Source organism: Physeter macrocephalus, chromosome 18 (assembly GCF_002837175.3).
Source record: "Physeter macrocephalus isolate SW-GA chromosome 18, ASM283717v5, whole genome shotgun sequence".
NCBI lineage: Eukaryota > Metazoa > Chordata > Mammalia > Artiodactyla > Physeteridae > Physeter > Physeter macrocephalus.
The window spans coordinates 54,395,686-54,406,229 of NC_041231.1; positions in this window are offsets into that span (position 1 = coordinate 54,395,686).

A 10,544-nucleotide genomic window follows, 5' to 3' on the forward strand; every position below is an offset into this window, starting at 1 on the left:
TGCTCATCTATAAACTTTGGATATTTTATATTTACTATTAAGCAACACTGTGGAAATGGATTTCCTAACTTCTTGATATTGAGGTGAAGACTGAATGAGATGATATTTTAACCCTCACAGTAAATGACTCACTCCATGTTTTCATTAATGTGTGTTGATTGAATTGATAGCATAAGTAAAATGCTTTGTCCAGTCACTAGTAAAAGAACAGATGAAATAACCAGTGCACTTCGTAGAGTCTCAACAAATACATTCTTTACATGCTGCTACCCTCCATTGTAAGATCACAGATAGCTTGTACTAAGACTAAATATCCATGGTACAGTTGAAAAATGGTGACAGCCAGATTTAGTTTTGAGTAGTGACTGTATGTCCAGGACTGGCATCAGCACCAGTGAATCAGTGTTCATACCTGTACTCAACATCAAATTTCATATTCTGAACCAAATTTTTCTAAAAAATGAGTTTCTATGCAAAAATAAAGTCTCTCTCCAGCATTCTCCTGCTTCCTCATTCAGGGAAATGTTGGGAAGACTGTGTTCCAACCACTACTCTGGCAAGTTTCGTCATTTGTTTCTCTTCTATAATGAAGCATGTTGTTGAAATTGGGGCCATTTCTCCAAAAAGAGAAACCTTTTTAACATGACATTTATGTGTAGTGGGATGTTTATCAGCAAAGAGCATTTCTTCCCAAAGCAGCAAATGATTCCAGGAGGTAAAATTATGGGGTGATCTCATACTCAGGCAGAACAGGAAGGGGAAATGTCAGCAGTTACATCCAGAGGATTGGGGTCCCTGTAGTGTGTGCTTCCCATGGTGAACTTAGCATGAAGAGCTGCTTCTAATAGCCACATCCAGTGTATTTTACCTGGAGTAACACAAATACCCGATCATCATAAATAGGGAGAAAATAACAGGGACTTTGACTTCTGGAAAGAAATGTACTCATTACTATCAAAGAGAGGAATACTGGACTGATTGAACATACATAAATTGAATGAAGACCCATCTAGTGGCTAATATATCCTCTTCTCTCCATTAGTCTATGGCTGTACTGTAAAAAAAAATCCATTTCCACAGTGCTGCTTAATAATAAATATGAAATAAAGTAAAGGTGATTCTCCTTTCCTAGCAAACACAGAAAAATATGTCTTGTCTCCCACCATGGATGCTGTAGTTTGTCCATATAACTAGTTCTCCTCTCCCAATCTCGGAGCCAACACACACATTAAAAGTTGTATGTGACAGTATCAAACAATTATCCTTGGAAAGGCAAAATGAGATATGGGAATAGTGTGGGTCCAAAAGTCAGAGAGCCTTAGGAGCATCCCTTTTTTGCCCTAGGCAAGCTGTCCTCAGCCTTGAGGAAGATGTCTCCCTTCCCTGTCTCCCTTCCCTGGACCAGCTCTGTTTGGCGTGTCCTCCCCTGTTCTCCCCATATTCTCCCCATCACTTATCACCCATTCTTTAAGAATCATCTCAGCTGTCATCTCTGCAAGAATTCCTCCTGACACATCCCAGATCTGTTTACAAATCCCACTGTGTGTCCTCAGCTCTCTGGCTTACTTCTGCCACATCGTGCTATAATTCTTCATTTGTCTCTCTCCTCAAAGAAACACTTCATTTCCACACAGTGAGATTGTGCTGCATTTACCTCTATACTCCCAGCAACTAACACTGGGCCTAGAATGCTGTTGGAGCTTTCTTAATGCTGAACGGAATTGCATGGATGGGAATAATACAACAGATCCAGAGGGCACTCTGGAGAAGATCTTGTACATGCCCCTCATTTTATAGATACAGTTATGAGATCCAAGGAGATTGAGTGGGTTGCCCAAAATCACACAGTGTGTTAGTTGCAGAGTGGGGACTGGAATTCATTTCTCTTAAATCCTCGTGCAGGACACTCTTAAGTTAAATGGAATCAACAGTATATATTGAGTACCTGCTATGTGCAAGGTTCTGTGCCATGACCATGGCTTGTGACCTCAAGGAATTTATATTTCAAGGACAAAAGGAACTATGGGATGCATGAAACATGGATGAATGTAAAATGAGCTCTTACAGATGTATGAATGAAACCATTTGGGAGCGTGGGGATTATGTGAGATTGATTCCAGGGGAACAGCAGCAGACACTTTTGGTCATTTGAGTCCTGTCACCTTGGCCCTGCTCTGGTTTTAGTTTCAGCTGTGTTTAGCCATGCAACCTTGCTCTCAAGCTCACAGCATCTCACCTTGAGCTAACACTTGGTTTTCTGCCCCAGTGCCAGAAGCCAATCAGCCTATACAAGCCCCATGGAAGGGAGTTAACAGACTGTGGGGCCATTGCTCAAAAAATGGAGGACAGCAGTCAGTGGATAAATAGCCTGGCAGCCTATCCTTCGGGTGGGAAATACCGGGAAGCACTCTGTACATCTTTAGGAGTGGAGATCCTGGAGAAACTAAACCCTGTTGCCCACAACTGTGACCTTAAGAACACAAGCTTTTATGAGCTTTTCCTTCCTCCCTGTCTTTCTCTCTCTCTGTCTGCTCCCTCATGTCTGCTTGCTAAGGTCATTTCCCAAATAATCTGCCTGTAGAGGCTTTTCTCAGACTCTGCCTCTGGGGAAACCAAAATTAAGACAGGAAGTCAGAGGTACAGGGCTGCTTTATGACTTCCACGGGCTCTGGGCACTTTTGCCTTCATGGGTTCCTTCTGCATTAAAAATAAGATAATTAATACATATATTTAATATATAATATATATTTTAAATTACATTTTACCACTGCATTGGTCTAAAAATGAAAATAAAATACCATCCAGTCTGTATTCCTTATCATATGCTCATTATTATTATATTCAGCTTTTCCTTCTGATTGTAAAAGCATTAAAATTAAAATATTATCAGGGGCCCTGGGCACTGTGCTCCTTATATGCCTACTGGATGAATCCGTCCTGCAGAGGTGAAGGAACAGCAGGAAGGCCTTGTGGATAAAGTGTCATTGGAGTTAATCCCTAAAGAATGGGCTTAATTTGAACAGACACAGACAGAAGTTTCCTATCCTTTCAACACAGATTATTATTTTTTACTATTTATTTGTATTGTATAAGTTAATCACGTTTATTGTAGGAAATGTGAATAATGCTGAAGTATTAAGATAAAACTAACACTTTTAATTTACCAACAAGAATAAATTCAACACTTGAGTATATTTCCTGCGGATGTTGGTTTTGTGTTTCGTGGTTTGAGTTTTTTATTTGTGGGGTGTAAAACTGGTATATAACATTTTCTTAGTTTCAGGTTTACAACATAATAAGTCCATATTTGTATACACTACAAAGTGATCACTACAAAAAGTCCAGTTCTCATCTGTCACCGTACAACTGACCCCCTTCACCCATTTCACCCACTCCCAACCCCCTTCCCCTCTGGTAACCACCAATCTGCTCTCTGTATCTATGAGTTTCATTTTGTTTTGTTTGTTCATGTGTTTTACTTTTTATCAATGGAGTCCACATATAAGTGATATGATACAGTATTTGTCTTTCTCTGTCTGACTTATTTCACTTAGCATAATGCCTTCAAGGTCCATCCACGTTGTCACAAATGGCAAGATTTTGTTCTTTTTGTACATGCCCCTCATTTTATAGATACAGTTATGAGATCCAAGGAGATTGAGTGGGTTGCCCAAAATCACACAGTGTGTTAGTTGCAGAGTGGGGACTGGAATTCATTTCTCTTAAATCCTCGTGCAGGACACTCTTAAGTTAAATGGAATCAACAGTATATATTGAGTACCTGCTATGTGCAAGGTTCTGTGCCATGACCATGGCTTGTGACCTCAAGGAATTTATATTTCAAGGACAAAAGGAACTATGGGATGCATGAAACATGGATGAATGTAAAATGAGCTCTTACAGATGTATAAATGAAACCATTTGGGAGTGTGGGGATTATGTGAGATTGATTCCAGGGGAACAGCAGCAGACACTTTTGGTCATTTGAGTCCTGTCACCTTGGCCCTGCTCTGGTTTTAGTTTCAGCTGTGTTTAGCCATGCAACCTTGCTCTCAAGCTCACAGCATCTCACCTTGAGCTAACACTTGGTTTTCTGCCCCAGTGCCAGAAGCCAATCAGCCTATACAAGCCCCATGGAAGGGAGTTAACAGACTGTGGGGCCATTGCTCAAAAAATGGAGGACAGCAGTCAGTGGATAAATAGCCTGGCAGCCTATCCTTCGGGTGGGAAATACCGGGAAGCACTCTGTACATCTTTAGGAGTGGAGATCCTGGAGAAACTAAACCCTGTTGCCCACAACTGTGACCTTAAGAACACAAGCTTTTATGAGCTTTTCCTTCCTCCCTGTCTTTCTCTTTCTCTGTCTGCTCCCTCATGTCTGCTTGCTAAGGTCATTTCCCAAATAATCTGCCTGTAGAGGCTTTTCTCAGACTCTGCCTCTGGGGAAACCAAAATTAAGACAGGAAGTCAGAGGTACAGGGCTGCTTTATGACTTCCACGGGCTCTGGGCACTTTTGCCTTCATGGGTTCCTTCTGCATTAAAAATAAGATAATTAATACATATATTTAATATATAATATATATTTTAAATTACATTTTACCACTGCATTGGTCTAAAAATGAAAATAAAATACCATCCAGTCTGTATTCCTTATCATATGCTCATTATTATTATATTCAGCTTTTCCTTCTGATTGTAAAAGCATTAAAATTAAAATATTATCAGGGGCCCTGGGCACTGTGCTCCTTATATGCCTACTGGATGAATCCGTCCTGCAGAGGTGAAGGAACAGCAGGAAGGCCTTGTGGATAAAGTGTCATTGGAGTTAATCCCTAAAGAATGGGCTTAATTTGAACAGACACAGACAGAAGTTTCCTATCCTTTCAACACAGATTATTATTTTTTACTATTTATTTGTATTGTATAAGTTAATCACGTTTATTGTAGGAAATGTGAATAATGCTGAAGTATTAAGATAAAACTAACACTTTTAATTTACCAACAAGAATAAATTCAACACTTGAGTATATTTCCTGCGGATGTTGGTTTTGTGTTTCGTGGTTTGAGTTTTTTATTTGTGGGGTGTAAAACTGGTATATAACATTTTCTTAGTTTCAGGTTTACAACATAATAAGTCCATATTTGTATACACTACAAAGTGATCACTACAAAAAGTCCAGTTCTCATCTGTCACCGTACAACTGACCCCCTTCACCCATTTCACCCACTCCCAACCCCCTTCCCCTCTGGTAACCACCAATCTGCTCTCTGTATCTATGAGTTTCATTTTGTTTTGTTTGTTCATGTGTTTTACTTTTTATCAATGGAGTCCACATATAAGTGATATGATACAGTATTTGTCTTTCTCTGTCTGACTTATTTCACTTAGCATAATGCCTTCAAGGTCCATCCACGTTGTCACAAATGGCAAGATTTTGTTCTTTTTTATAGCTAAGCAGTATTCCACTGTAGATATATACCACATCTTCTTTTTTTTTTTTTCCACATCTTCTTTATCCATTTATCCATCAATAGACACTTAGGTTGCTTCCATACCTTGGCTATTGAAACTAAGCTGCAATGAACATCAGGCGCATATATGTTTCAAATTAGTGGTTTTGTTTTCTTTGGAAAAACACCCAGAAGTGGAATTGATGGATCAAACTGTAGTTCTATTTTTTTTAATTTTTTGAGGAAACTCCATACTGTTTTCCACAGTGGCTGCATCAATTTATATACATTCCCACTAACAGTGTATGAGGGTTCCCTTTTCTCCACATCCTTGCCAACACTTGTTATTTCTTGTCTTTTTTATTATGCCCATTCTAACAGATGTGACGTGGTAGCTCATTGTGGTTTGATTTGCATTTCTCTGATAATTAGTGATATTGAGCATCTTTCCCTGTGTCTGTTGGCCATCTCTATGTCTTCTTTGAAAAAAAAAGTCTATTTAGATCCTCTGCCCATTTTTTAATCAGATTGTTTGGGGGGTTTTTGCTATTGAATTGTTTGACTTTTTTACATATTTTGAACATTAACTCCTTTTTGGATATGATTTGCAAATATTTTCTCCCATTTACTAGGCTGTCTTTTCATTTTGTTGATGGTTTCCTATGCTGTGCGGACACTTTTTAGTTTGATGTAGTCCCATTTGCTTATTTTTGCTTTTGTTGCCCTTGCTTTTGAAGTCAAATACAAAAATTCAATCTCAGGATTGATGTCAAGGAGCTTACCGCTCCTTTCTAACTCCTTCTAGGAGGAGTTTTATGGTTTCAGGTCTTACATTTAAGTCTTTAATCCATTTTGAGTTAATTTTTGTGCATGATGTAGGACAGTGGCCTAGTTTCATTCTTTTGTATGTGGCTTTCCAGTTTTCCCAATACCATTTATTGAAGAGACTGTACTTTGTGGTTTGTGGCGGGAGGCGGGGGTGCCTGGTGGGGGGAGTTGCATCATTTACATTAGTAAAATATGTACACACACAATTTTGCCTCAGTGCCTTGGAGATATTTATCTTTCTTTCTTTTTTATTTCCTGGCATGTGTTACTGAGGATGACAGTCTGCCTTTTGTCTGACATTGACTTCTTTAAGTAATTTGTCTTTTCTGCCTAGTAACTTTCAGAACTTTCTCCTTATGCATGACTATTGTTCTTTCATCACTGTGCATCTAGGGTAAAATTTCACACTGTCTCCTCCTTTCTCCACCTTCTCTTTCATAATTTCCAACTCTTTAGTCCTCTCTTCTGCATTCTGAGTGATTTCCTCTGGCAATTCTTTCAATTTATTTATTCACTCTTTAGTCATGTCTAGTCTATTCTTTAAACTATCCTTTAACCTTTAAGGTTCCCTCTCACCCATGGAAGTATTTTTCACTTCTAAAAATAGCTACTTTTTCAAATTTATCTGTCCTCTTCCATTACCTCCATATGGTTTCTATTCTTCTTTAACTTTGAATATTTTAAACGCACTTATAATGAAAGTACAGGCGCACTTCAGAGATATAACAGGTTTGGATCCAGACACCACAATAGAGTGAATATTGCAAAAAAGTGAGTTACATGAATTTTTTGGTTTCCCAGTGCATATATGTTATCTTTACACTATACTGTAGTCTATTAAGTGTGCAATAGCATTATGCCTTAAAAAAAATGTACATACCTCAATTAAAAATACTTTATTGCTCCCTGAGAAAACCATAATTCAAAAAGAGTCATGTACCACAATGTTCATTGCAGCTCTGTTTACAATAGCCAGGACATGGAAGCAACCTAAGTGTCCATCGACAGATGAATGGATAAAGAAGATGTGGCACATATATACAATGGAATATTACTCAGCCATAAAAAGAAACGAAATTGAGATATGGGGATATATGTACATGTATAGCTGATTCACTTTGTTATAAAGCAGAAGCTAACATACCATTGTAAAGCAATTATACTCCAATAAAGATGTTAAAAAAATACACTTTATTGCTAAAAATGTTACTATCATCTGAGCCTTCAGCAAGCCTAATCTTTTTTGCAACAGTAACATCAAAGATTACTGATCACAGATCACCATAACAAATATAATCATAATGAACAAGTTCAAAATATTGTTAGAATCACTAAAACATGACACAGAGACACAAAGTGAGCAAATGCTGTAAACGGTGTCGAAAAGCTTGCTCCACACAGGGTTGTCACAAACTTTCATTTTGTAAAAACTGCAATATCTTCGAAGCACAATAAAACAAGGTGTGCATGTACTTTTTCAGCTGACTTTATTACTTCTGCTTTCTTAGGAATCAATGCTTCCATTCGTTGCACCTGCTGACCATCTCTCATGGTGGTGTTTCTTCAGTGTTTTACATTTTCTCCTCAGCTCAGCTTCAACTGGGATTTTTTTCAGGGGGAGCTTGGGGCATGCCCCGGTTGATGAAGGCCTCCCTCCCTTGTAGGATGTTTCCTGGGAGCCTCAGCTGTGGTCATAGGGTTCACCGGTTCTAGACCCTTTGATTAATTCTCAGCTGAGGTCTCCAGTGCACACATGCAGAGCTAGCCCAGGGCATGATCTTCCTGCGAAGTCTGATCCACCTTAGACCACAGGAGGCAATGAATTTCTGCCAGCGCTACACAGGTTGCCATTCTGACATAGAAGTTTGCATTTTTAAAAATGTTTTATCCTGTCTTTTTTATCCCTTTATTTTTATAACATGAGTATTTAAAGAAAAGTTCCTTTACCTGGAGCTTCTGGAACGTTAGGAAGTAGATGGGCCGAAACTGTTTGAAAATTTTGTATTTGTGCATTTTTTTCTGAGGAGAGAATCTATAGCTTTTATCACATTCACAAAGGGACCTGAGACCTAAGGAAGCTTAGAAACCATTCTTTTAAACAGTGTTGAGTGTCTCCTAAATTAAGTTAGCCCTTAGACATATACCAAGAGCTACAGATATAAGTTTTAAGAAATACATTCTACATCCTTTCTAGTATAGGTCAGACCGGGGCGGGAAGTGCTCGGAGGCTGGTGTGAGTGGTACCACCACATGCAGGCTCCAAGAGGCTTTCTTTCAGAGAATGTGTGTGTATATAAAAATATATATTTGGGGCTTCAAGGAGCTGGATAGCAAGGGAGTCAGTCCAACCAGTGTGACTGCCTTGATCAAGAAACAGCCAACCTGAGCCTGCCCTTTCTCTACAGCCGCATCAGGAGGGCACAGAAATGTTGTAAAATAAATGCAATTAGCCGTGTGTGTGTGTGTGTGTGTATATATACACACACACATACATATATATACACATACATACATATATATGTATATATATGTATATATATATATATATATATACTGAGCTACCAGTATATCAAATAACATCCACAAAATAATTTTAAGACAAAAAGACTAGAGATAAAGGAGGTCACTTGTATATATTTATATATATACTGAGCTACCAGTATATCAAATAACATCCACAAAATAATTTTAAGACAAAAAGACTAGAGATAAAGGAGGTCACTTTCTAATGATGAAAGGCCCAATTCACCAAGAAGACAAAGCTATTTCAAACTCAATGCATTGAAACAACATTGCCTCAAAATCTAAAAATCAAACTTTGACAGAACTACAAGAACAGTTAGGCCAATCAATCATCCTAAAAAGAGATTTTAACCGTTGAACACAGATAGGTGACATCCACGACTGTGCTTTTTCAAATAGTCTCTGACCGTACTCCTATTCACAAATTGAGATTCAGTGAGGGAATTTTCAGAAAGTCACACAGCTGGGAGGTGGCCAAACTCAGATTCAAATCCAGGCTCCTCTGACCCCAAAAGCAAAGCAGTTTCCAGTAGAGCATGCTAACAAGAACTAGGAAAGAGATTACCAAATTGGAGTTATTTTTTAATATACATAATGCATTTGGTGGAGTATTTTTCCCTCTTCAGCAGCAGTTCATTGCTATTCCTCCCCACCTGTTAATGACTGGGGTTTGTATGGGGGCGGATTTGGCTTCCCGAGGCAGCCCACACAGGTTGTCACACTGTCAAGGATTCCTCCATTAACAAGCTGTCACTACGATGCCAACAGCCGCCATTTGGTTTGTTCAGGGAGCCGGAGCTCTGTGGTGGAGACTTGGCGCTATCGTTTAGAGGAATTTAAAAAAATAAGGCAAGAGGCAGATGTCTTCCAGTCTGTTCTTCCACAACAGACTCAGGGATAAGACGTGGGTTTTCACTGGAAGGAGGCGGGAGAAGGCCTTTTAAAATAAGTGTAAAGAAGGAAAAAAGCTAGGCAAGGGGGACTGGAGAACACGAACGATGCACTTACAAATTCAGCCCTTCCACTGGACAAGTTTCTGAAAAAAATGCCACAATTGTCCATACCCTCACCACCATGGGCTTCTCAAACTCTAATTTTAAAAATGGTTACAGGGCTTTCCTGGTGGCGCAGTGGTTGGGAGTCCGCCTGCCGATGCAGGGGACACGGGTTTGTGCCCTGGTCCGGGAAGATTCCACATGCCGCAGAGTGGCTGAGCCCCTGAGCCATGGCTGCTGAGCCTGCGCGTCCGGAGCCTGTGCTCTGCAACGGGACAGGCCACAACAGTGAGAGGCCCGCATACCGCCAAAAAAAAAAAAAAATGCTTACAAAGCCATGGTTTAGGTTTTTAAAGTGAAAGGTGCCATTTGCCTGCAAGCTTTTCAGACTCACTCTGATGAAATAGAGGGAAACTCTGCCAGCTTGCTGAGGTGCTTTCTGAGGCATGTGTACTTTCTGTTAATTAGTAAGATTAACCTCTCGGCTGACAGGCCCTCCTAGCTCACCACTAACAAAGATGCCTGTGGAAATACCAGCTCTTCAGAGTGCTTCAAATAAGGGAACAGGAAAGCCCAGCTTCTACATTTAGAGCAACTACATTTAGAGCTGGGGTCTCAGTAAATATCTTTCTTTGCCCCTGCAGCCTCAGGTTCTATTCCCACCTTCCTACCTATAAGATCAGCACCTGTACCACAAAAATAGGCTTGAATTCTCTCCAGCTAATAAGACTTCACAACCAGCTCAA